Source organism: Triticum aestivum, chromosome 2D (assembly GCF_018294505.1).
Source record: "Triticum aestivum cultivar Chinese Spring chromosome 2D, IWGSC CS RefSeq v2.1, whole genome shotgun sequence".
In the NCBI taxonomy this organism is placed as follows: Eukaryota; Viridiplantae; Streptophyta; class Magnoliopsida; order Poales; family Poaceae; genus Triticum; species Triticum aestivum.
Genome location: NC_057799.1, coordinates 382,282,569 through 382,310,164, shown reverse-complemented (window position 1 = coordinate 382,310,164; position 27,596 = coordinate 382,282,569).

The following is a 27,596-nucleotide window of genomic DNA, read 5'->3' as shown; positions in this document are numbered from 1 at the left end:
CAGCTGAATGCTGTGAACAAATGGAGGTACGTTACTCTTCGCTGCCTACACATTCGCACACCTATATATGATTTGTGGGTCCACATAATGGACTCGTGATGTCACTGCTGCCACTATCTCGGTCTCCTCTTCCCCTGGTAAGTATGATTCTACGACACACGCTATATCTTGGTCACCTTCTCTTCACCACGCCTCGCTGGTGTCGCCCTTGTCTACCACCAATCGCCTTCCATCTCACTGCTTTGTACCGCAGGAATGGTAGCAGTGGTGGCAATTGGCTCGAGGTTAAGTCCACCTTCCGTCCCGCACGAACACAGACATTGGGAACGCACGAGTCTTTACTTGGCGGTGCCATGTGTCCCCTCTCAGGCAAGCGTTACAGTCATTCCGCCGCGAGCATCACCATGAGGAACATGCGATGTTGTCGTTGCTTTCACTCTCTCTCCATGAAAATGTCGAGCAACCACCTTCTCCCCCTAATTACGCATAGTTATTACATGTTGAGTATCACGTCTGTAAGGAGTGAAGAGGATGAGCTACGTGCTTTCATGCATATCATGTTTAGATATTGCTTTTCATGTCATCTATCTTAACTTTGATTGAAAGTAGACATGCTCTAACGTGGATGACTCATTTTTCATGACGTTTATACATACTTCAACCTTTTTATATGGCATGTTAGATATCGCTTCACTAATTCCAAATACCTCTTGTCCTATTATATGCACTAGCACATATGCCCGTGCGTTGCAACGGGAAAAAATAATATTTTGCGCAAGCATAATGTCCCACAACATCGGATTCACTATGAAGAACATGCTGCAACGCAGCATCTTTCTACAAAATGAACATAAAAAAATACGTTGTGTGTTCATATTTTCTTTGTCGGGCATAATCTCTCATTGATTCCATTTAAGTATAATCCTTTCTTAATGGCATTTTTGTATAATCCTTTCATTAATTACCATCACGTCCTCATCCGTTTTAGTCGGGAATCAAATCCTTCCTTTTCTAATTTAGTAGTCCCACCACATTGAAGCCTACATATCTTTCTTTTAATTATCCTACCTTTTACCTCAAATCATTCATGTAAAATTTATTAAGATCACAATCTTTTTTTAGTTATTCCACCTGTTTACCCATAATCCTTTCTTTCTTTAATTAGCCACATCCGTTTAAATATTCTATTAGCCCACAATCCTTCCTTTATTAGCTCATTCGCTTAACTAGCTCGCCCTAAAACATGATGACTGCCACTCATATATTTAGAGCGAGTTGGGATTAGTAAATGTGAAAGACGCATAGGTCGTTGGTTGTTACATCGAAGAGCTAGATAGGAGGTCATGTGGTTAATTTCCACAATGTTGATTTATTTTGACCCAATTATTTTTCGCGGTTTCTATATAAGCCCATAAAAGGCTCATCAACGTACAAGTACCTGGCCCGAATCGCTTAGCGTGTAAACCAAACGAAAAGGACTAAACCAAACCAAGAATACTTATTCCTTTTAATAGTAGGTATAAACGAAAAGGACTATACCAAACCAAGAATACTTATTCCCTTTAATAGTAGGTATAGATGTACTCAATATGGCTGAGTAGTGCAATGGTTTTCAAATTTGTACAATCTTTTTTTTCTGCAGGAGAAATTGTACAATCTAAAGTTTAGCAAAAAAAGGTATACTATGTTTCGACTCTTTATTTACATACATTACTTATGAAAAAAGTCTACTATACTCGTAAAAATGAACGGACAGGGCAACGCGTGGCAGCAACGATTTAGCTCTTCACTATCACTTACCATGAACTCATGTATGTCAAGCAAAATTCTCCCAATTTTAGTTGAATTCCATAAACACTAGAAGAACACCCGTGCGTTGCAACGGGGCCACATTAACTTTAAAAGTTCAATATCAATTATGTTAATATTACATTTAATATTCTCATACATATTAAGTGACATTGACGACCTTTTTTACCATCAAATTCTCACACACACACACCCTCTCCCTCCCTCTTCCTCACTCTCTCTCCCCTCTCCCTCCCTCTCTCTCTCTCTAACACACACACACATCCATCTTATTGGGTACGGGACCATAATCCATCTATTTCACACGCACACACGCTAGTGCATAACAATATGGATTATGTGTATTATATTTGCCACCACAACTGAGGGAATTAATTTCATGTAATCGGCCAGCTACAGCTCCATGACAAACAATAAATCTAAATTCTCAGCGTTATTTTTATGTAACATTGGCGAGAGGTAAACAACGGTGATTGTTTCCTTTGTTTGGAGATTGATTACCATCCGTGAGTTAAGCTGGGTACTAAAGAAGAATCTGATTGTGATACGTGAATTGATTGTTGCCTTGTACGTTTGGTTTTGGTATTTGAAGATTGATTACCATCCGTTAGTTGGGTTACCAAAGAAGAAATCAATCACCATATGTAGAAAAAGGAACTACATTGCACATGCTTACACCTCATCTACTCGTGAGAATATATAGAATTGGAGCAAACAAAATAAGTGCGGACGAGAGATAAAACATCAATGAGGATCCCTAATGTCTTGACTAATATGTTGTCCTCCAGCTTGAGAAGCACCTACAAGAAATTGGGAGGTGGGAGGGAGGACAAAAAACCCCAGGGGAGGTGGGACGAAAATAAACCCGGAAAGGAGACTACCAACTGAGACATTAGGAGTAGAGATCATTTAGTTGATAAGAATAAATAGAAAACGGTGTTAAAAAGGAGAAACATATTAGAATACATTGAAAAACCAAAAGGACGATGTAAAAGGGGATTCGCCCTGCCCCCCGGGCCTTGCCACCGAACCGGCTCGGCGGTCCAGTCCCCGCGCGGTTGTCTTCTCCTGTTCCCCGAGCCGCGTCGCTACAGAGCCGGGCTCCCGCCCGACCACCTCACTGGCATCAAAGGGGAATGGATAAGGGTGATGCCCTGCCCCCATGGCCTCACTCCTCCTCGACGCCCCCTCCCAAATCCACTTCTCCTCCTCGCTCGCTCGATCCCGTCGATCTGGACGAAGTCAGACGCCACGGCTGTGACGCCCCTGATTCAATCGTACACTAATCATACACGCAAATGTGTACGATCAAGATCAAGGACTCACGGGAAGATATCACAACACAACTCTAGACACAAATTAAAATAATACAAGCTTTATATTACAAGCCAGGGGCCTCGAGGGCTCGAATACATAAGCTCGAATACACAAGAGTCAGCGGAAGCAACAATACAGACATGAGTTAGACAAGTATACCTTAAGAAGGCCAGCACAAAAGCATCTACGATCGAAAAGGCAAGGCCTCCTGCCTGGGAGCCTCCTAACTACTCTTGGTCGCGATGGTCTCCACGTAGTAGTAGGCATCGACGGTGGCATCTGGCTTCTGGGCTCCGACATCTGGTTGCATCAACCGGAAAGAAGAAGAAAGGGGGGAAGGGGGGAGCAAAGCAACCGTGAGTACTCATCCAAAGTACTCGCAAGCAAGGATCTACACTACATATGCAACATTATCAAAGGAAGGCTGTATATGTGGACTGGGCTGCAGAAATGCCAGACTATGAGGGGGAGAAGCTAGTCCTATCGAAGACTAGCATCTTCTGGAAACCACCATCTTGCAGCAACAGGAGGGAGTAGAGTAGCCTAAAGTAAAGTAGTAGTAGTGTTATCAACCTCGGCCAGAGATCCTTTCTCGACTCCCTGCGAGAAAGCAATCCCAGAGCCATACTATCCATTTCTCATATCCACGTCTCATCTCAAGTATCCAGTTCTAGTTGTATCGATCGGATAAAACTCCAAGTGTCCGTTACCATAGGACAGGCTATCGATAGATGTTTTCTTCCCTGCAGGGGTGCACCAACTTACCCACCATGCTCGATTAACTCCGGCCAGACACACTTTCCTGGGTCATGCCCAGCCTCGGCCAAACAATACGCCGCAACCCGACCTAGGCTTAATACAGAGGTCAGCATGCCGGACTAAACCTATGCCCCCAGGGGTCGTGGGCCATCGCCCCGGGAACTCCTGCACGTTGCGAACGCAGTCGGTGAGCAGACCTAGCTACCTCCTTAAAAAGGCAGGTGCTTACCAGTCCAACCCGGCGCATGCCGCTCAGTCGCTGACGTCTATTAAGCTTTGGCTGATGTATACGACGCAGAACGCCCATACTATGCCCACGTGATGGTTAGTGCTATCAGGCCAGAGGCCCCTCGGATCAAATATCCAAATCGTAGTGGATTAGGAATGCGCGGTAACAAGCAGAGACTCACGAAAGATGTGACCCCGTTGCCCCGTCTCGAGGACTTGTGGCAAGGCCTAGGAATGCCCGGCCACGCCTCGTAATTATCTCGCGGGCACCCTCTAGGTCAACCCGACTCCACATCACTCGCGGGTACTGAGGGAGTCCTAGATTAGGGGGTCCTCGGATAGCCGGACTATATCCTTTGGCCGGACTGTTGGACTATGAAGATACAAGACTCAAGACTTCGACCCGTGTCCGGATGGGACTCTCCTTGGCGTGGAAGGCAAGCTTGGAAATACGGATATGTAGATCTCCTCCCTTGTAACCGACTCTGTGTAACCCTAGCCCCCTCCGGTGTCTATATAAACCGGAGGTTTTTAGTCCGAAGGACAACAACAATCATACCATAGGCTAGCTTCTAGGGTTTAACCTCTACGATCTCGTGGTAGATTAACTCTTGTAATACTCATAACATCAAGATCAATCAAGCAGGAAGTAGAGTATTACCTCCATCGAGAGGGCCCGAACCTGGGTAAACATTGTGTCCCCTGCCTCCTGTTACCATCCGCCTTAGACGCACAGTTCGGGACCCCCTACCCGAGATCCGCCAGTTTTGACACCGACATTGGTGCTTTCATTGAGAGTTCCACTATGCCGTCACCATAAGGCTTGATGGCTCCTTCGATCATCGGCAACGATGCGATCCAGGGTGAGGTTTTCCTCCCCGGACAGATCTTCGTATTTGGCGGCTTCGTACTGCGGGCCAACTCGCTTGGCCATCTGGAGAAGATCGAGAGCTACGCCCCTGGCCATCAGGTCAGGTTTGGAAACTTGAACTATACTGCCGACATCCGCGGAGACTTGATCTTCGACGGATTCGAGCCCATGTCAGGTGCGCCGCACAATCACGACGAGCATGATTTAGCTCTGCTGTCGGACAGTGTTCGGGAGATCGCACCTGCATCTACTCCAGCCCTCAATCCGGAACAAATTGCGCCATCTGAGGACGGGTGGATGAACCCCGTCACGGAGGCCGCACACTCAGTGGCAATGGAGCCGAGTACCGACTTCACCTCCTACGAGACCCGTGTTGCCGAACTGTTGGATTCGTCCTCGGCCATGGGCTCCAAGCCGCCTGCGTCCGTGCCCGTCGAATCCGATTGGACACCGATCATGGAGTTTACCTCCGCGGATATCTTTCAGCACTCGCCCTTTGGCGATGTGTTAAACTCATTGAGGTCTCTCTCCTTGTCAGGAGACCCTTGGCCGAACTATGTCTGGCTAGAATGGGATGCGGACGACGAAGAAATTCGCTCCCCACCCACCACCCACTTAGTAGCCACTGTCGACGATTTAACCGACATGCTCGACTTTGGCTCCGAAGACATTGACGGTATGGACGACGATGCAGGAGACGAACAAGAACCACCGCCCACAGGGCGCTGGACTGCCACCTCATCGTATGATATATACATGGTGGACACCCCCAAAGAAGGCGATGGCAATAAGACAACGGAGGATAATCCCTCCAAGAAGCAACCCAAGCACCGACGTCAGCGGCGCCACTCTAAGTCCCGCCATAGCAAAAGCAGCGATACAGGCACAAGAGACAATAACGCTCCAGATAGTACCGAAGATGACGACAATCCCTGCCAGCCAGACCTCGAGCGGGAGGATGAACAAGCTACCCTCCGGAACAGGCAACAAATGGAGAATCAGAGGATGACAATTACATGCCTCTCTCCAAAGACGAAGTGAGCCTCGGCGACGAAGAATTTATCGTGCCTGAGGATCCCGTCAAGTAGGAGCGCTTCAAGCGCCGGCTTATAGCCACAGCAAACAACCTGAAGAAAAAGCAACAACAGCTTCGAGTTGACCAAGATCTGCTAGCGGATAGATGGACTGAAGTCCTGGCGGCCGAGGAATACGAACTCGAGCGCCCAACCAAGAGTTACCCAAAGCGCAGGTTGCTACCTCAACTCGAGGAGGAAGCATTGAAACCTACATCACCAGTGTATGATGCGGCTGATCGGCCACCTCGTGGCCGAGAAAGAGAGGCATATCAGCCCGAAGTCCAGCCCGCACCCCGCCGCCATTCAAACAAAAATACCAAGGCCCAGGGCAACACGCGGGACCTGCGAGACGTATTGGAAAACAAAACAAAACATGCAAGATCGATCTACGGATTACGAGGTCGCGCCCCAACACGTGACGATGATCGTCATGCCGGATACACTAAAAGCAAATCCGGCCGGGCCGAACACAGCAGACAAGACTCGTATGAACTGCGTCGTGATATAGCCCGGCACAGAGGCGCCGCACACCCCTTATGCTTCACTGATGAAGTAATGGATCACGAATTCCCAGACGGTTTTAAACCCGTAAACATTGAATCATATGATGGTACAACAGATCCCGCGGTATGGATCGAGGATTTCCTCCTCCACATCCACATGGCTTGCGGTGATGATCTACATGCCATCAAGTACCTCCCACTAAAACTCAAAGGACCAGCTCGGCATTGGCTAAATAGCTTGCCTGCAGACTCCATTGGCAGTTGGGAGGATTTGGAAGATGCATTCCTTGACAACTTCCAGGGCACTTATGTGCGACCACCGGATGCTGATGACTTGAGCCATATAACTCAGCAGCCAGGGGAATCGGCCAGGCAATTCTGGACCCGGTTCCTAACTAAGAAAAACCAAATTGTCGACTGTCCGGATGCAGAGGGCTTAGCGGCATTTAAGCATAACATCCGTGACGAGTGGCTCCCCCGGCACCTCGGCCAGGAGAAGTCGAAGTCTATGGCAGCCCTCACGACGCTCATGACCCGCTTTTGCGCGGGCGAAGACAGCTGGCTGGCTCGCAGCAACAACACATCAAGAAGTCATGGCACTTCAGATACAAAGGATATTAACGGCAGGCCACGTCGTAACAGACACAAGCGCCGCAACAACGGCGACAACGCCGAAGACACGACAGTCAATGCCGGATTCAGTGGCTCTAAATCCGATCAGCGAAAAAAGCCGTTCAAAAGAAGTAATCCGGGCCCGTCCAGTTTGGACCGCATACTCGATCGCTTGTGTCAAATTCACGGCACCCCCGATAAGCCAGCCAATCACACCAACAGAGAATGCTGGGTGTTCAAGCAGGCCGGCAAGTTGAACGCCGAAAACAAGGACAAGGGGCTGCATAGCGACGACGAGGAGGAGCCTCGGCTGCCGAACACAGGAGGACAGAAGAGGTTCCCTCCACAAGTGAAAACGGTGAACATGATATACGCAACCCACATTCCCAAGAGGGAATGGAAGCGTGCACTAAGGGACGTCTATGCGATGGAGCCAGTCACCCCAAAGTTCAACCCATGGTCCTCTTGTCCGATCACCTTCGATCACAGGGACCACCCCACTAGTATCCATCATGGCGGATCTGCCGCATTGGTCCTTGACCCCATCATCGACGGATTTCACCTCACTCGAGTCCTTATGGACGGCGGCAGCAGCCTGAACCTGCTCTATCAGGATACAGTGCGCAAAATGGGTATAGACCCCTCGAGGATCAAACCCACTAAAACCACCTTTAAAGGTGTCATCCCTGGTGTAGAGGCCCATTGCACGAGCTCAATCACACTCGAAATGGTCTTCGGATCTCCGGACAACTTCCGAAGCGAGGAGTTAATCTTCGATATCGTCCCGTTTCGCAGTGGCTACCACACACTGCTTGGGCGAACCGCATTTGCCAGATTCAATGCGGTACCGCATTATGCATACCTCAAGCTCAAAATGCCAGGACCTCGTGGGGTTATAACAGTCAATGGCAACACAGAACGCTCGCTTCGCACAGAGGAACACACTGCAGCCCTCGCAGCAGAAGCACAAAGCAGCCTTTTAAGGCAAACAGTCAATTCAGCGATGAAGCCCCTGGACACCTTCAAGCGAGTCCGGAGTAACCTGCAACAGGATCGCCTGGCATGTTCAGAGCTCGCCTAGCAATTCGGCCCCCGTCCTAGTCCCAGTCAAGCGACGAAATATGTGCCGCGCGTACATAATTACGCACTAAAAATACCATGAGCATAGGCGGGGGCACGACCAGGGCACGTCCCACAATGCGGCTCAACCGCCCCAGGGGCTGTATACCTTTATCATTTTCTCTCTTTCAGGACCTTACTCTCTGGAAGCCCTTTTCGGCAGTCTGATTGCTGGACACATTATGGGAAGAACAACCAAGGAGGCAAGAAGCTAAGACGTACAAGGGAATCCCCAAGTGGTCTCTGATAACAATCGAAGTACCCGTTTTAAATACCCATACGCAGCTTGCCCTTGGATAGGACATGTCAAATAGTCCTATTTTTTGCTTATTGCACTACTTGTATCAGTACACTTCGACGTATTATTTAAATAACAATGCATAGCATTAGTCTATTATTGCATTACCCTTCCCTTTTTCCTTGTCTGTTTATTTACGACAAATTGCACCCATACATTCTGGTACGACCAGTACGCTAAGGGCTTCTGTATACCCCATAATACGGCGTGAGAAGTCCGAACACTTTCGACAGTGCGGCACCCGAACTTATAGCATTATATGCATCGGCTCCGAATCATGTCTTGGGTCAATAGTTGGGTTTGCCCGGCTCCCATGTTTTGGTACCTTACGTTCCGCAATATCGGCTAAGGTAGCGCTGGGAGAACTACTGCGATTGTGTCCCGGTTCTTCCGGACGAGCACCTCAGTAGAGAAAGCCGAAAACTGACTGTCATGATAAGGCGAGAGCTGGTCGCTGTTCGAGAGGTCTCAAGTCCTTAAAGACTTTTTCCGCTTCGGGCGAGGAGTCGGCCTTGCCCGACTTAGGCGTATATAGCGCCCCAAATTCGGCCTTCCGAATACTAGGGGCTTCGCCAAAATTTAAAATTGTAGACTTCTATGGCTAAGTGAGAGTGATAAAGCCTTATAGTCCGATTGCCTGGTTCGTTGTGCTGAACACCTCCCTCGAAGGACCCAAAATTGGGATAAAGAGTGCTCAAGTTTATCCCGAACACCTCAGTACTAGTTACATGGGGGCAGAAGCCGACGACTGGCCAACTCTCAGATTTTATAAATGGCCGCACAGAAGGTAATATTTTAAATTCACAAGCGTTGCATAGCGCAAATGAACTCGTTTCATATTACAGGATCACATGAGTACATTCATTCGAATATTACATCCTTGAACCCTTCAGGACACAGTTATAATACATTTCGGGGTGGCGATGCTCCTTGCCTTCCGGCGGCCCCTCCTTCACCAGCTTCTCGGTGTCCAGCTTCGCCCAGTGCACCTTTGCCCGGGCAAAAGCCCTGCGCGCACCCTCGATGCAGACGGACTGCTTTATGACTTTAAGCCGTGGGCAGGCATTCACAAGCCGCCTCACCGGGCCGAAGTAGCTATCAGGCAGGGGATCGCCAGGCCACATCCGGACTATAAGACCCTTCATGGCCTGTTCGGCCGCCTTGTGGAGCTCGACCAGTTGCTTCAGCTGGTCGCTCAAGGGCATGGGGTGTTCGGTCCCAGTATACTGAGACCAGAACAACTTCTCCGTCGAGCTCCCATCCTCGGCCCGGTAGAACTCCGCGGCATCTGATACACTGCGGGATAGATCTGAAATGCTCCTGGAGAGCTCCGAACTCGGGTAAGTAAAAGGAAATTTTCTTTCACATGCTTGCTTTGCATAATGAATGCCTTACCCGCCGCTATCTTCTTAACCGCCTCAATTTCCTGGAGGGCCTTTTGGGCTTCGGCCTTGGCATGTTGTGCGCTTTCGAGGGCCTTCGCAAGCTCGGACCCTTACGTCTTAGAGTCACGCTCCAAGGACTCATGCTTCTTGACGAGGGCCTGGAGCTCTTGCTGCACCTCGCCTACTCGGGCCTCTTGTTTCTCTCGCTCGATGCGCTCCTTGGCCGCCCTGTCCTCGGCAACGGACAGTGCCTTCTTCAGGGCCGCCACTTCGGTCGTGGCCCCTAGCAAAATTCATGAGGATCCTATGATCTAAGCAACCACCCTTGTTTTTTTCTTATCAATATACACACGGGGTATCACTTACCTTTGTTCTCTTCGAGCTGCCTCTTGGTAAGGCCGAGCTCTTCCTTGGACTGCTCAAGGTCCCGCTTAAGTGCGGCGACCTCCGCAGTAGGTGCGGCAGCGGCCAGCAGTGAAGCCTGCATATGCACATAGACATATTATGATTAGACTCCTGCGATTATTATTTGATCCTCTATTCGGCTTTTCTTCGCGAACGCCAAACAGAGCATCAGGGGCTACTGTCTATGACATAGTATTTTCTTATAATTTGATTACTTACCTCAAAGCCTGTTAGGAGGCTGGCACGGGCTTCAGTCAGTCCGCTTTTGGTGGACTGAACCTTCTTGACCATCGCACTCATGATAGTACGGTGCTCTTCATCAATGGAAGCGCCGCGAAGTGCTTCCAGCAAGTTGTCTGATGCCTCTGGATGGACAGAGGTCATCGACACAGATGGCTCGCCCCCTTAGCAAGGGGTCGCCCGACGGAGTCCGGAACCACTGGAGGTTCCGGCACAGTATTCAGCTGGGGGCCAAACTTGTTGCCCCCGCCATTGGAGCCCTTGGGAGTCTTGTTCCCCATGCACCCAGTGTCCGGGATGTCGCCTTGGGGCGCCTCCAAGACTATCTCCCCTTGAGCTACTACCCTTCGAGACAACACCTCGGCGTCGTCCATAGGGCGGGGGGAGGTGGCGGTCGGGAGTGTTAGAAATATGCCCTAGAGGCAATAATAAATTGGTTATTATTATATTTCCTTGTTCATGATAATCGTTTATTATCCATGCTAAAAATTGTAATAATAGGAAACTCAGATACATGTGTGGATACATAGACAACACCATGTCCCTAGTAAGCCTCTAGTTGACTAGCTCGTTGATCAATAGATGGTTACGGTTTCCTAACCATGGACATTGGATGTCGTTGATAATGGGATCACATCATTAGGAGAATGATGTGATGGACAAGACCCAATCCTAAGCCTAGCACAAGATCGTGTAGTTCGTTTGTTAAGAGCTTTTCTAATGTCAAGTATCATTTCCTTAGACCATGAGATTGTGCAACTCCCGGATACCGTAGGAATGCTTTGGGTGTACCAAACGTCACAACATAACTGGGTGGCCATAAAGGTGCACTACAGGTATCCTCGAAAGTGTCTGTTGGGTTGGCACGAATCGAGACTGGGATTTGTCACTCCGTGTAAACGGAGAGGTATCTCTGGGCCCACTCGGTAGGACATCATCATAATGTGCACAATGTGACCAAGGAGTTGATCACGGGATGATGTGTTACGGAACGAGTAAAGAGACTTGCCGGCAACGAGATTGAACAAGGTATCGGGATACCGACGATCGAATCTCGGGCAAGTACTATACCGGTAGACAAAGGGAATTGTATACGGGATTGATTGAATCCCCGACATCGTGGTTCATCCGATGAGATCGTGGAACATGTGGGAGCCAACATGGGTATCCAGATCTCGCTGTTGGTTATTGGCCGGAGAACGTCTCGGTCATGTCTGCATGGTTCCCGAACCCGTAGGGTCTACACACTTAAGGTTCGATGACGCTAGGGTTATAGGGAATAGATATACGTGGTTACCGAATGTTGTTCGGAGTCCCGGATGAGATCCCGGACGTCACGAGGAGTTCTGGAATGGTCCGGAGGTAAAGATTTATATATGGGAAGTCCCGTTTTGGCCACCGGAAGAGTTTCGGGCGTCACCGGTAACGTACCGGGACCACCGGAGGGTTCCGGGGGTCCACCGGGAGGGGCCACCAGCCCCAGAGGCATACGTGGGCCAATAGTGGGAAGGGACCAGCCCCTAGGTGGGCTGGGGCGCCTCCCACCAAGGCCCAAGGCGCCCTCAAGAGGAGAGGGGGCAAACCCTAGGAGTAGATGGGCCCTAAGGCCCACCCTAGGTGCGCCCCCCCTCTCTCCCCCTTGGCCGCCACCCAGATGGGATCTGGGGGCTGCCGCCACCCCTAGGGAGGGAACCCTAGGTGGGGGCGCAGCCCCTCCTCCTCCCCTATATATACTTGAGGTATGGGGACTGCCCAACATATGATTTGCTCTCCCTCTTGGCGCAGCCCTACCTCTCTCCCTCCTCGTCTCTCGTAGTGCTTGGCGAAGCCCTGCTAGAGTACCGCGCTCCTCCACCACCACCACGCCGTCGTGCTGCTGCTGGACGGAGTCTTCCCCAACCTCTCCCTCTCTCCTTGCTGGATCAAGGCATGAGAGACGTCACCGGGCTGCACGTGTGTTGAACGCGGAGGCGCCGTGGTTCGGCGCTTAGATCGGAATCAACCGTAATCTGAATCGCTACGAGTACGACTCCTTCATCCGTGTTCTTGCAACGCTTCCGCATCACGATCTACAAGGGTATGTAGACGCACTCCCCTTCCCCTCGTTGCTAGATTACTCCATAGATTGATCTTGGTGATGCGTAGAAAATTTTGAATTTCTGCTACGTTCCCCAACAATGGCATCATGAGCTAGGTCTATGCGCAGTTTCTATGCACGAGTAGAACACAAAGTAGTTGTGGGCGTCGATTTTGTAAATTTACTTGTCGTTACTAGTCTTATCTTGATTCGGCGGCATCGTGGGATGAAGCGGCCCGGACCGACCTTACACGTACACTTACGTGAGACAGGTTCCACCGACTGACATGCACTAGTTGCATAAGGTGGCTAGCGGGTGTCTGTCTCTCCCACTTTAGTCGGATCGGATTCGATGAAAAGGGTCCTTATGAAGGGTAAATAGAAATTGGCATATCACGTTGTGGCTTTTGCGTAGGTAAGAAACGTTCTTGCTAGAATCCCATAGCAGCCACGTAAAACATGCAACAACAATTAGAGGATGTCTAACTTGTTTTTGCAGGGTATGCTATGTGATGTGATATGGCCAAAAGGATGTGATGAATGATATATGTGATGTATGAGATTGATCATGTTCTTGTAATAGGAATCACGACTTGCATGTCGATGAGTATGACAACCGGCAGGAGCCATAGGAGTTGTCTTAATTTATTGTATGACCTGCGTGTAAAAGAAAACGCCATGTAATTACTTTACTTTATTGCTAACCATTAGCCATAGTAGTAGAAGTAATAGTTGGCGAGAAAACTTCATGAAGACACGATGATGGAGATCATGATGATGGAGATCATGGTGTCATGCCGGTGACGAAGGTGATCATGCCGCGCCTCGAAGATGGAGATCAAAGGCGCAAGATGATATTGGCCATATCACGTCACTTTATGATTTGCATGTGATGTTTGTCATGTTTACATCTTATTTGCTTAGAACGACGGTAGCATAAATAAGATGATCCCTCACTAAAATTTCAAGAGACGTGTTCCCCCTAACTGTGCACCGTTGCGAAGGTTCGTTGTTTCGAAGCACCACGTGATGATCGGGTGTGATAGATTCAAACGTTCGAATACAACGGGTTTTGACGAGCCTAGCATGTACAGACATGGCCTCGGAACACATGCGAAACACTTAGGTTGACTTGACGAGCCTAGCATGTACAGACATGGCCTCGGAACACAAGAGACCGAAAGGTCGAACATGAGTTGTATAGTAGATACGATCAACATGGAGATGTTCACCGATGATGACTAGTCCGTATCACGTGATGATCGGACACGGCCTAGTTTGACTCGGATCATGTATCACTTAGATGACTAGAGGGATGTCTATCTGAGTGGGAGTTCATTAAATAATCAGATGAACTTAATTATCATGAACATAGTCAAAAGGCCTTTGCAAATTATGTCATGGCTTACGCTTTAGTTCTACTGTTTAAGATATGTTCCTAGAGAAAATTTAGTTGAAAGTTGATAGTGGCAATTATGCGGACTGGGTCCGTAAACTGAGGATTGTCCTCATTGCTGCACAGAAGGCTTGTGTCCTTAATGCACCGCTCGGTGTGCTGAACCTCAGCGTCGTCTGTAGATGTTGCAAAACATCTGACATACACGTTTTGATGACTACGTGATAGTTCAGTGCGTAATGCTGACGGTTTAGAATTATGGCACCAAAGACGTTTTTGAAACGTCACAAAACATATGAGATGTTCCGAAGACTGAAATTGGGATTTCAGACTAGTGCCCACGTCAAGAGGTATGAGACCTCTGACAAGTTTCTTTAGCCTGCAGACTAAGGGAGAAAAGCTCAATCGTTGAGCATGTGCTCAGATTGTCTGAGTACCACAATCGCTTGAATCGAGTGGGAATTAATCTTCCAGATAAGATAGTGATGGTTCTCCATAGTCACTGCCACCAAGCTATTAGAGCTTCGTGATGAACTATAACATATTAGGGATAGATATGATGATCCTTGAGCTATTCGCGATGTTTGACACTGTAAAAGTAGAAATCAAATAGGAGCATCAATTGTTGATGGTTAGTAAAACCACTAGTTTCAAGAAGGGCAAGGGCAAAAAGGGATACTTCATGAAATGACAAATTATTTGCTGCTCTAGTGAAGAATCCCATGGTTGAACCCAAACCCGAGACTAAGTGCTTCTGTAATGAGGGGAACGGTCACTGAAGCAGAACTACCCTAGATACTTGGTAGATGAGAAGGCAGGCAAGGTCGACAGAAGTATATTGGATATACATTATATGAATGTGTACTTTACTAGTACTCCTAGCAGCACCAGGGTATTAGATACCGGTTCGGTTGCTAAGTGTTAGTAACTCGAAATAAAAGCTGCGGAATAAACGGAGACTAGCTAAAGGTGAGATGACGATATGTGTTGGAAGTGTTTCCAAGGTTGATGTGATCAAGCATCGCATGCTCCCTCTACCATCGATATTGGTGTTAAACCTAAATAATTGTTATTTGGTGTTTACGTTGAGCATAGACATGATTGGATTATGTTTATCGCAATACAGTTATTCATTTAAGGAGAATAATGGTTACTCTGTTTATTTGAATAATACCTTCAATGGTCTTGCACCTAAAATGAATCTCGATCGCAGTGATACACATGTTCGTGCCAAAAGATATAAAATAGTAATGATAGTACCACACACTTGTGGCACTGCCATTTGAGTCATATTGGTATAGAACGCATGAAGAAGCTCCATGTAGATGGATCTTTGGACTCACTCATTTTTGAAAAGATTGAGACATGCGAACCATGTCTATTGGTATATATGCATGAAGAAACTCCATGCAGATGGATCGTTTGGACTCACTTGATTTTGAATCACTTGAGACATGCAAATCATACCACATGGGCAAGATGACTGAAAGGCCTCGTTTTCAGTAAGATGGAACAAGAGAGCAACTTGTTGGAAGTAATACATTTGATGTGTGCAGTCCAATGAGTGTTGAGGCACGCCGTGGATATCGATATGTTCTTACTTCACAGATGATTTGAGTACATGCTGAGAATATTTACTTGATGAAACACAAGTCTGGATTATTGAAAGGTTCAAGTAATTTCAGAGTGAAGTTGAAGATCGTCGTGACAAGAGGATAAAATGTCTATGATATGATCATAGAGATATCTGAGTTACGAGTTTGGCACACAATTAAGACATTGTGGAAAGTGTTTCACAACTAATACCGCCTGGAACACCACAATGTGATGGTGTGTCCGAACATCATAACTGCACCCTATTGGATATGGTGCATACCATGATGTCTCTTATCGAATTACCACTATCGTTTATGGGTTAGGCATTAGAGACAACCGCATTCACTTTAAATAGGGCACCACGCAATTCCGTTGAGACGACACCGTTTAGAGAAACCTAAGTTGTCGTTTCTTAAAAGTTTGGGGCTGCGATGCTTATGTGAAAAAGTTTCAGGCTGATAAGCTCGAACCCAAAGCGGATAAATGCACCTTCATAGAATACCCAAAACAGTTGGGTATACCTCCTGTTTCAGATCTGGAAGTAAACAGGTCCTTTCTCGAGAAAACGTTTCTCTCAAAAGAATTGAGTGGGAGGATGGTGGAGACTTGATGAGGTTATTGAACCATGACTTCAACTAGTGTGTAGCAGGGACAGGAAGTTGTTCCTGTGGCACCTACACCAATTGAAGTGGAAGCTTATGATAGTGATCATGAAACTTCGGATCAAGTCACTACCAAATCTCGTAGGTCGATAAGGATGCGTACTACTTCAGAGTGGTACGTAATCCTATCTTGGAAGTCATGTTGCTAGACAACAATGAACCTACGAGCTATGGAGAAGCGATGGTGGGCCCGGATTCCGACGAATGGCTCGAGGCCATGAAATCCGAGAGAGGATCCATGTATAAAAGCAAAGTATAGACTTTGGAAGAAATACTTGATGGTCGTAAGGCTGTTGGGTGCAGATGGATTTTAAAAGGAAGACAGACAATAATGGTAAGTGTCACCATTAAGAAAGCTCGACTTGTCGTTAAGATGTTTTCCGACAAGTTCAAGGAGTTGACTACGATGAGATTTTTCTCACTCGTAGCGATGCTAAGAGTCTGTTGGAATTGTATTAGCAGTTACTGCATTATTTATGAAATCTTGCAGATAGGATGTCAAAACACTGTTTCCTCGACGATTTTCTAGAGGAAAGGTTGTATGTGATACAACCAGAAGGTTTTGTCAATCCTGAAAGATGCTAACAAGTATGCAATGCTCCAGCAATCCTTCTAAGGACTGGAGTAAGCATCTCGGAGTTGGAATGTACGCTTTGATGAGATGATCAAAGATTTTGGGTTTATACAAAGTTTATGAGAAACTTGTATTTCCAAAGAAGTGAGTGGGAGCACTATAGAATTTCTGATGAGTATATGTTGTTGACATATTGTTGATCAGAAATGATGTAGAATTTCTGGAAAGCATACAGGGTGATTTGAAAAGTGTTTTTCAATGGAAAACCTGGATTAAGCTACTTGAACATTGAGCATCAAGATCTATAAGGATAGATCAAAAACCGCTTAATAGTACTTTCAAATGAATACATACCGTGACAAGATTTTGAAGGAGTTCAAAATAGACCAGCAAAGAAGGAGTTCTTGGCTGTGTTACAAGGTGTGAGTATTGAGTAAGACTCAAGACCTGACCACAGCAGAAGAGAGAGAAAGGACGAAGGTCGTCCCCTATGCTTTAGACGTAGGCTCTACAGTATGCTATGCTGTGTACCGCACATGAAGTGTGCCTTGCCATGAGTTAGTCAAGGGGTACAATAGTGATCCGGGAATGGATCACATGACAGCGGTCGAACTTATCCTTAGTATCTAGTGGACTAAGGAATTTTCTCGATTATGGAGGTGGAAAAGGAGTTCGTCGTAAAGGGTTACGTCGATGCAAACTTTGACACTAATCCGGATGACTCTGAGTAGTAAACCGGATTCGTATAGTAGAGCAGTTATTTGGAATAGCTCCAAGTAGCGCGTGGTAGCTGCATCTACAAGATGACATAGATATTCGTAAAGCACACACGGATCTGAAAGGTTCAGACCCGTTGACTAATAACCTCTCTCACAAGCGAGATATGAACAAACCCCATGGGTGTTGGATTCATTACAATCACATGGTGATGTGAACTAGATTATTGACTCTAGTAAACTCTTGGGTATTAATCACATGGCGATGTGAACTAGATTATTGACTCTAGTGCAAGTGGGAGACTGTTAGAAATATGCCCTAGAGGCAATAATAAATTGGTTATTATTATATTTCCTTGTTCATGATAATCGTTTATTATCCATGCTAAAATTGTAATAATAGGAAACTCAGATACATGTGTGGATACATAGACAACACCATGTCCCTAGTAAGCCTCTAGTTGACTAGCTCGTTGATCAATAGATGGTTACGGTTTCCTAACCATGGACATTGGATGTCGTTGATAACGGGATCACATAATTAGGAGAATGATGTGATGGACAAGACCCAATCCTAAGCCTAGCACAAGATCGTGTAGTTCGTTTGCTAAGAGCTTTTCTAATGTCAAGTATCATTTCCTTAGACCATGAGATTGTGCAACTCCCGGATACCGTAGGAATGCTTTGGGTGTACCAAACATCACAACGTAACTGGGTGGCCATAAAGGTGCACTACAGGTATCCCCGAAAGTGTCTGTTGGGTTGGCACGAATCGAGACTGGGATTTGTCACTCCGTGTAAATGGAGAGGTGTCTCTGGGCCCACTCGGTAGGACATCATCATAATGTGCACAATGTGACCAAGGAGTTGATCACGGGATGATGTGTTACGGAACGAGTAAAGAGATTTGCCGGCAACGAGATTGAACAAGGTATCAGGATACCGACGATCGAATCTCGGGGAAGTACTATACCGGTAGACAAAGGGAATTGTATACGGGATTGATTGAATCCCCGACATCGTGGTTCATCCGATGAGATCATCGTGGAACATGTGGGAGCCAACATGGGTATCCAGATCCCGCTGTTGGTTATTGGCCGGAGAACGTCTCGGTCATGTCTGCATGGTTCCCGAACCCGTAGGGTCTACACACTTAAGGTTCGATGACGCTAGGGTTATAGGGAATAGATATACGTGGTTACCGAATGTTGTTCAGAGTCCCGGATGAGATCCCGGACGTCACGAGGAGTTCCGGAATGGTCCGGAGGTAAAGATTTATATATGGGAAGTCCCGTTTTGGCCACCGGAAGAGTTTCGGGCGTCACCGGTAACGTACCGGGACCACCGGAGGGTTCCGGGGGTCCACCGGGAGGGGCCACCAGCCCCAGAAGCATACGTGGGCCAATAGTGGGAAGGGACCAGCCCCTAGGTGGGCTGGGGCGCCTCCCACCAAGGCCCAAGGCGCCCTCAAGAGGAGAGGGGGCAAACCCTAGGAGCAGATGGGCCCTAAGGCCCACCCTAGGTGCGCCCCCCTCTCTCCCCCTTGGCCGCCACCCAGATGGGATCTGGGGGCTGCCGCCACCCCTAGGGAGGGAACCCTAGGTGGGGGCGCAGCCCCTCCTCTTCCCCTATATATACTTGAGGTATGGGGGCTGCCCAACATATGTTTTGCTCTCCCTCTTGGCGCAGCCCTACCTCTCTCCCTCCTCGTCTCTCGTAGTGCTTGGCGAAGCCCTGCTGGAGTACCGCGCTCCTCCACCACCACCACGCCGTCGTGCTGCTGCTGGACGGAGTCTTCCCCAACCTCTCCCTCTCTCCTTGCTGGATCAAGGCATGGGAGACGTCACCGGGCTGCACGTGTGTTGAACGCGGAGGCGCCGTGGTTCGGCGCTTAGATCGGAATCAACCGCAATCTGAATCGCTACGAGTATGACTCCTTCATCCGCGTTCTTGCAACGCTTCCGCATCACGATCTACAAGGGTATGTAGACGCACTCCCCTTCCCCTCGTTGCTAGATTACTCCATAGATTGATCTTGGTGATGTGTAGAAAATTTTGAATTTCTGCTACGTTCCCCAACAGGGAGTGAATCGCTGTTCATCGCCAACGGATCCAAAGACCCATCCGAAGAGGATACGTCAATATGGGCCTTGGAGGGACTGCATGATCATGTTCGGCATGATAAGGAGCAATAAAATGAAACATACCAAAACTATTATGGTATCCGGATACTTACGACTTCGCCAGGGGCTTGTCCCTGGGCAACCACTCCTCTTTGCTGAAGGCGGCAGTGGTGGAGTTGTTTGGAAGGAGGGTTCTTCCCTTCTTGGACCCTTCGGCCGCCCCGGACGGGGCGGCCTTCCTTTTCTTTTCTCCCCCGGCTGGGGGGGGGGGAGAACTTTCCTCTTCCTCCTCCTCGTTTTCGTGGGAGGAGTGCGCCTTGATTCTTTCGGATGATGAGTCCGATATAACCTTACGCCGGAGACCCTTCCTGGTCCCCGTGGCCTTCTTCTTGGCCTTCTTCTCTGGCACCTCATAAGGTGTCGGAACCAGCATCTCCATTAGGAGAGCATCTGCTGGATCTTCGGGCAGGGGGGCCGGACAATCGATCCGCTCCGCTGTCGCTACCCAGTCCTGTTAAATTGCGTGGAGGCTTAGATCCCGTGCGTGGTTATACTGGGGAAATGAACATCTTATAAGATATAAAAGACTTACCGGATTAGCAGGGCGCTTTAAGATGAGTCCGCGGTCCTCGGTAAGGGGAGGAGGTACCTCAGCGCCCTTGAACAGCACCTTCCAGACGTCCTTGTGCGTCGTGTCGAAGAGCTCTCGCAGCGTCTGGTGCTCGACCGGGTCGAACTCCCACAAATTGAATGCATGTCTTTGACATGGGAGGATCCGGCGGAAGAGCATGACTTGGACCACGTTGACGAGCTTGATTTTCTTGTTCATCATGTTTTTGATGCATGTCTGGAGTCCGGTCAGCTCTACCGGGGAACCCCAGGACAGGCCCTTCTCTTTCCAGGAGGTGAGCCGCATGGGGATTTCGGATCAAAATTTGGGGGGCGCCACCCAGTTGGTGTCGCGCGGCTCGGTGATGTAGAACCATCCCGATTGCCACCCCTTTATGGTCTCCACATAGGAGCCTTCGAGCCAGGTGACGTTGGGCATTTTGCCCACCATGGCACCTCCGCACTCCGCTTGCTGGCCGACCACCACCTTCGGTTTAACATTGAAGGTCTTCAGCCACAGGCCGAAGTGGGGCTTGATGCGGAGGAAGGCCTCACACACGACGATAAACGCCGAGATGTTGAGGATGAAATTGGGGGCCAGATCGTGAAAGTCCAGCCCGTAGTAGAACATGAGCCCGCAGACAAACGGGTGGAGGGGAAATCCCAGTCCGCGGACGAAGTGGGTAAGGAAAACCACCCTCTCATGGGTGCTGGAGTAGGGATGATCTGCCCCGCATCTGGCAGCCGGTGCGCGATATCCGCGGCCAGATATCCGGCTCCCCGCAGCTTTGTGATGTTCTCCTCCTTAACGGAGGAGACCATCCACTTGCCTCCCGCTCCGGACATGCATGGAGTGGTTTGAGGAGAAAAACGCGAACTTGGGCGCTGGAGCTCGAGTGCGCAAGAATGGATGAGCAAGGAGGAAGAAGGCGTGGGTGAAAAGGGTGAATCCTTGTCCCTTTATAAGGGCGGAAGAGGCTATGTGCCTCCCCACCTACCTGGTAAACTCGCTTATTCCCCAAGCGCCGTAATTGATGGCGCGGTTGGGTTACCCACACCCGTATTGATGAGAATCCCGTGATAAGGGGACACGATCTCTGCTTCGACAAGACATGCCAAGGAAACCGCCTCGCGATATGTGCAGTGGCTGGTTGTGAAAAACGGTTCGAATAATGACCGGGCCGTGGTGTGATGTCATGCTGCAAAATGCGTCAGCAGATTGGATTTGTGGAAATATTATTCTCTCTACGGTGGTATGTGGAACTTGTTTTGCAGAGCCAGACACTATCCTTGTGTTCAAAATCTTCTATGGAGTATTCGGAGGAGGAACCCGCCTTGCAATGCCAAAGACAATCTGCGCGCCGGACTCATCGTCATTGAAGCCTGGTTCAGGGGCTACTGAGGGAGTCCTGGATTAGGGGGTCCTCGGACAGCCGGACTATATCCTTTGGCCGGACTGTTGGACTATGAAGATACAAGACTCAAGACTTCGACCCGTGTCCGGATGGGACTCTCCTTGGTGTGGAAGGCAAGCTTGGCAATACGGATATGTAGATCTCCTCCCTTGTAACCGACTCTGTGTAACCCTAGCCCCCTCCAGTGTCTATATAAACCGGAGGGTTTTAGTCCGAAGGACAACAACAATCATACCATAGGCTAGCTTCTAGGGTTTAGCCTCTACGATCTCGTGGTAGATCAACTCTTGTAATACTCATATCATCAAGATCAATCAAGCAGGAAGTAGGGTATTACCTCCATCGAGAGGGCCCGAACCTGGGTAAACATTGTGTCCCCCGCCTCCTGTTACCATCCGCCTTAGATGCACAGTTCTGGACCCCCTACCCGAGATCCGCCGGTTTTGACACCGACAGGTACCCCTCAGGGTCGACCCGCCTTTCCAAGAAACAGTTGTAAAGTCCAAGTATCCATGTGTCCAAACATCAAGGGGAAAACCTGAGGAATCACCCCCGATGAATTCCACTCGATGTAATCATCAAGGTGAACGTAAGAGGAACCACCCCCGAGGTTCACACTTGAGGGGTTGCACGACAGAGTCGTATCGGAAGTGGTTAAGGCGGAATCACCCCCGATGACCACGACCGAATAGCTACACTACAGGGTTAACATCTGAAGTGCTGTAGAGGTCTCACCCTCGGCACTCGATAGTAACCCAGTAGTGTCGAGCAACTAAGGGGAAAGTGATGTGCGGTGCCGGGGCCTGGTCTTCGATCCCGTTGATCGGGTCTTCAATGATGAAGCAGGGGCAACAAGGACAAGGTGGGGGTCACTGATGGATCACTAACCAACCTATACTAAGCAGTTTAGGATAAGCAGGTAGGTAACAATGAGCAGGTTACAAAAGCAGGCTATGCATCAGAATAGGAGCAAACAATAACAGTAGCAGAATCTAATGCAAGCATGAGAGAATGGAATGGGCGATATCGAGATGATCAAAGGGGGGGCTTGCCTGGTTGCTCTGGCAAGGAGGGGTTGTCGGTGACGTAGTCGATCACAGTGGCATCGGCAGCCATCACGGGGTCTACCGAAGAGAAGAGGGGGAGAAACAGTAAATACATAGCAAGCAAGAGCATAACATGATAACAGGTATAGCTAGACGTGTTCTAACGCGGTGCTACACGCTACCGGCGAAGGGGGTAACATCCGGGAATGTTTCCCCGAAGTTGGCATTTTCGGATAGACGAACCGGAGGGGGTAGGTTGCATGTCCGCTATGCTAGAGGCATGTGACAGGTGAGCGGAGAGTGTATCCGGATTCGCCTCGTCGTTCTGAGCAACTTTCATGTAGAAAGCATTTTCATCCGAGTTACCATTATCTTTCTATGAATTATCAAAGTTTTAAGCATTATCTACATTTATTTTATTAATCTAATTCGTTTATACTAAAAAGGCAGAATCCCTTTTACACCTACTAGGGGGCTAGCCATGTGTATGACAGTGGGGCCTGGGTCAAAGTCAATAGTTGACCCATCAGGGTTGACCAGTCAACAGGGTCAAAGCGGGGCCCCATTTGCCCATGTGCAAAAAAGAGAATTAACTAAACTAATTTAAAACAAAGGGCCACATGTCATAAGCTATTAGGCTAATCTAGCACTAAACTGATACTATCTAAACAGCAGAATTAATCCTAGAACTGATCTAGCTAAATAGACCTAAACTAGTTTGGGCCAGCACCACACACACTCACACACACGTGCACTCACACAGCACACTCACACACACCACGGCCATGGCCTTGGCCATGGCGTAGCAGCCGCAGCCGGAGGTAGCAGGCTGCAGTAGGACCAGCAACCGAGCAGTGGCATAAGCACGGAGCAGCGGCGGCGGCAACTAGCGGGTACATCAGTAATAAGCAGCAGTAGGAAGCAAGAGCAGCAGCAGTCAACGAGCATCAGCAGCGGCAGGGGCGTTGAGGCAGTAGCAGCAGGTAGCAACGACAACGAGCGACGGCGGCAGCAAGCAAAGCATCAGCATAGTAAAAGCAAGCAACAGGAGGCAGTAGCGACAGCAATACGAAGCAGCAGCGTCGGCAGGCGGGCTGCGCCCGCGACGGACAGGGGCGAGCAGGGATGGCGTGTAGCAGGGAGCGGCGGCCATGGCGGACGCGAGTGGAGGTGGGCGCGGGGAGGCAAAGGCAGGCAGGGAGGCCTCGCGCGGGGGTGCAGGGGAGCGCCCAGGCGACGGCGGCCATGGGGTTGGGCGGACGGGCGCGCGCGGGGTGTGCAGGGGGTCGTGGTGAGCTCACGCGGGAGCGGAGTCGGGGTGTGGCCGGAGGCTCGGGCACGGCGGACTACGACGACTAAAAAGGGAAAAAACAGGGGGGTCGACGGAGGGGGCTCACAGTGAGCGTGGGGCGAGCTCGAGGAGGGTCGGGAGGCGTCGGCGGTGGAGATCGACGGCGATGGCCGCGGTGGCCGTGGGCGAAGAAGAAGACGGGGGCGTCGTCGGTGTGGCTCCCCGGGCTTGATCCGGTGATGGAGATGATGAAGCAGTCGGTGGCCGCGTGATCGACGATGGCGCGGCGAGGAGGTCTCGGGCGTAGAGGAAGACCGAGAGGAAGGGGATCTGGGAGGATGCTAGGGTTTCGGGGGAGAGGAAAAGGGGGCAGGGGCTGCTCTTAACCCCTCCGCGGCGCAGCAGTGCGCATAGTCAAGCGCTCGGCGGCCATGGCGCCTCGGCCTTCTCCTGTTCCGGGAGGAGGTCGAAAGGCTGGCCGAATTGGGCCAGGCCATACTGTAGGAACTAGAGCCCACTTGCACAGTAGCTTAGGTCCTTTTATTTTTATTATTTTTGTTTTAGTTTTCTACTCTTCTTTGCATTCTAAATAAATAGCAATTAAATTTTGTTCAATCTAACACTTGGCACATAAAAACTTTGTATATTTAGGAGCTAACACACGAAGTTTGGAGGCAGTTGGAGTAAAATAAATAATTGTTTATTTTGATAAAGCCAAAATAATTGTTGTAGGAACACTTATTATTTTACTAGGAATTTATTTTTGAGTCCAATGAAGTTGGTTTCAACACGACAATGATCAGGGGAAATTATAGAATTATTCAAACATTTTAGTTTTACTGCTTAAAATTTTTATTTGTTTCACTTGATTTTTAATTCGAATTTGAATCATTTTGAAATAGAGTGACTTTAGCAACAGTAACAGTGGTGACGTGGCCTCACTAGTAGAGGGTTACTGTACCGTAATTATCCGGGCGTTACAATTCTCCTCCACTACAAGAAATCTCGTCCCGAGATTTAAGAGGTGGAGTAAGGGGGAAGGTTCTGGTTACGAAATTCTAACGGATCTTCTCGTCCTTGGTTGCTCTTCTCGAAGAAGTTGATCCCTCTCATTGATGTCTTCTTTTCTCTACGTCAATGCATCATGATGATGTTGTCATTTTTCCTCCAGGATCTCCATCGTACTACGGAAAAAATAAGGGGGGGGGAACTTGGGCAGGACGGAGCTCAACACATGTTCGGTACCTGGGATCTATCTCGGTGAACGAGGCATAGAGGCATCGCTCGAGTTGAAATTCAGGAAAGTCATCGAGAGGATAATAAGAAGGTGCAATAAGAAGTTTCAAGCGGATAGGAAATTGTTCGTTGCCTGAAGCAGAGTGTGAAAGGGGTTCAAAGCAATGGAAATAAGTATAGGGGCTGAAACCAGAATAGATCATCTCTAGGAAGGTGGCTCGTGATCTACATACGAAGCCAAGCGTGAGGAATAACTTTAGAAACAGGGGTGTACAGGAGAGTCAGGTTTCGATCCTGTGGTACTGTGGGTTATGGGCCCATCATGTGGGTTAAAAGTAGGAACGGCGCTGATAGCAAGGCATGTCAGAGGATAGCCTGTCAGTTATGTTGGCAACAACGTTGGTACCAAGGACGAGGGACGAAGAGAATCATTTTCCTGCTCGTTGAAACGAGGCGGACCAAAAGGCAAAGTTCTCGTCCATCGGTGGTTACCGGAATGTCATCAACAATATTAACAGGGTCTTACTGACCGAGTTGGGCACCGAGGTGCTTACTTAAGCAGGGATTTATTTCCGCTTAGACAAGTTAGATTACAAGAAAGGTGAAACAAAACAATGGAAAGGAAAATGTGATTATTATGATAATCAGACCAATGGAAAGGAAAGGTGTTTATACCCAAGCATTAGAGTATAACTTTCCCAAAGAAAGGCAGAACATGATAGGGCTCCAAGTATTAAACCATTTAGACAAAGGGGCAAGGAATATATGAGGTTTACCCGTACAACAGTGTTTGGATAATTGATCAAGAACAGTTAGCATTGCGCTCCCAATGTTCTTGTTGATGATCAGAGTACCACACACATGCTTCATGATAGTGTTGACATGGTCATCAAGGAAAGGTTAGACTTTGGATACACAAAGGATCCATCGGAACAACTTATAAAATAAGTCATACAATTCCAGCAAGAAAAATATGATTTTGTGGCCGGCGAGCTCAGGAACAATTCATCGAGGGGGCAAGGATGGTATTTCTCATCATGAATTAGATTGATATCCTGGAATAGCTCAGAATGTTGGTGATGATCACGACAAATTTGTCTAGAGATTTCATGAAGATGTAATCGATCGGCGATGACATCAAGGCAAAGGAATGATGAAGCGAAAAGGTTATTGGAACCATGGGTACAACACAAACTCGAAATCAAGCTTGTTGTTCAAGGCGAAAAGATCTGATGAGGAAGATCGATGTAAGCTTAGCTCATCGTCGGAAATTGTGCTCGGAAAAGAAGGACCAGGTAGCACAGTTAAAGTTTAGCACGACAGGGATATAGCCGATCAGGCTAGGAATGACTGGAAGGATTATTAAACTCGTAAGCAATGAAAATTACTTAGAGTTATCGAATCGGAGTGCGGAATCGATTCACTTACCGGTGTTCTCGAGCGACCAACCACTCAAAACCCGGGGATATTGGAATTGGTGATCAATAGTAGTTCGATGAAGAACTCATAAGAAGTTATGTAGTTCCTGCGATATTCCCGAGATACCAAGGGGTAACACTCGAGGGTAAATCAGAAAAGAGGTTGGACAGATGAAATGATCTGCAGAAGACAAGTAGTTTAACTTGTCCGGGAAATGGAATCAAGGAGAAAATATGGTCGGAACCACGATTGCAAAGAATCAATTTACAGATGCAAGATGAGCTTATACCAAGGGAACATTTGATTATAAGAGAAGCTTCCATGATAAGATCTACATCGTGTCTATGGGCATGAACACAAAGTTCAAGGTCGACTCCCACTTCTTCAATGCATAACCTCTCATTTACTTCTCGCTTTTGACGAAGTTGTAGTGTAGAATTTTTTTTATCCGGCGTAACACCAGTAGAGTATGACCCATAGAAATGTCCAGGTTCACACAAATTAGGGAAACCATTAGTTCAACCCGTCGCGACATCTTAGGAACATTTGCAAAAACTTCAGAGGTAATTAACTCAAGCTCGGAAGCAAAGCATGGTTGACACAGCAGAGAATACAATTTACCAAAGGCAATAGGTATCAGGGGAAGAGCGCACAAAATTTTGAATATGAAGGACACTGCCTGATAATAATCCAACAAAGGATTCAGCGGTCCTCAATGGATCTGATGTGAGTATCAGTACTCAATCAGAAGAAGGAAAGAATGCAAAGGCATTCGATTATAGAAACATCTGAATAATTCGATGCTTGAGTACAA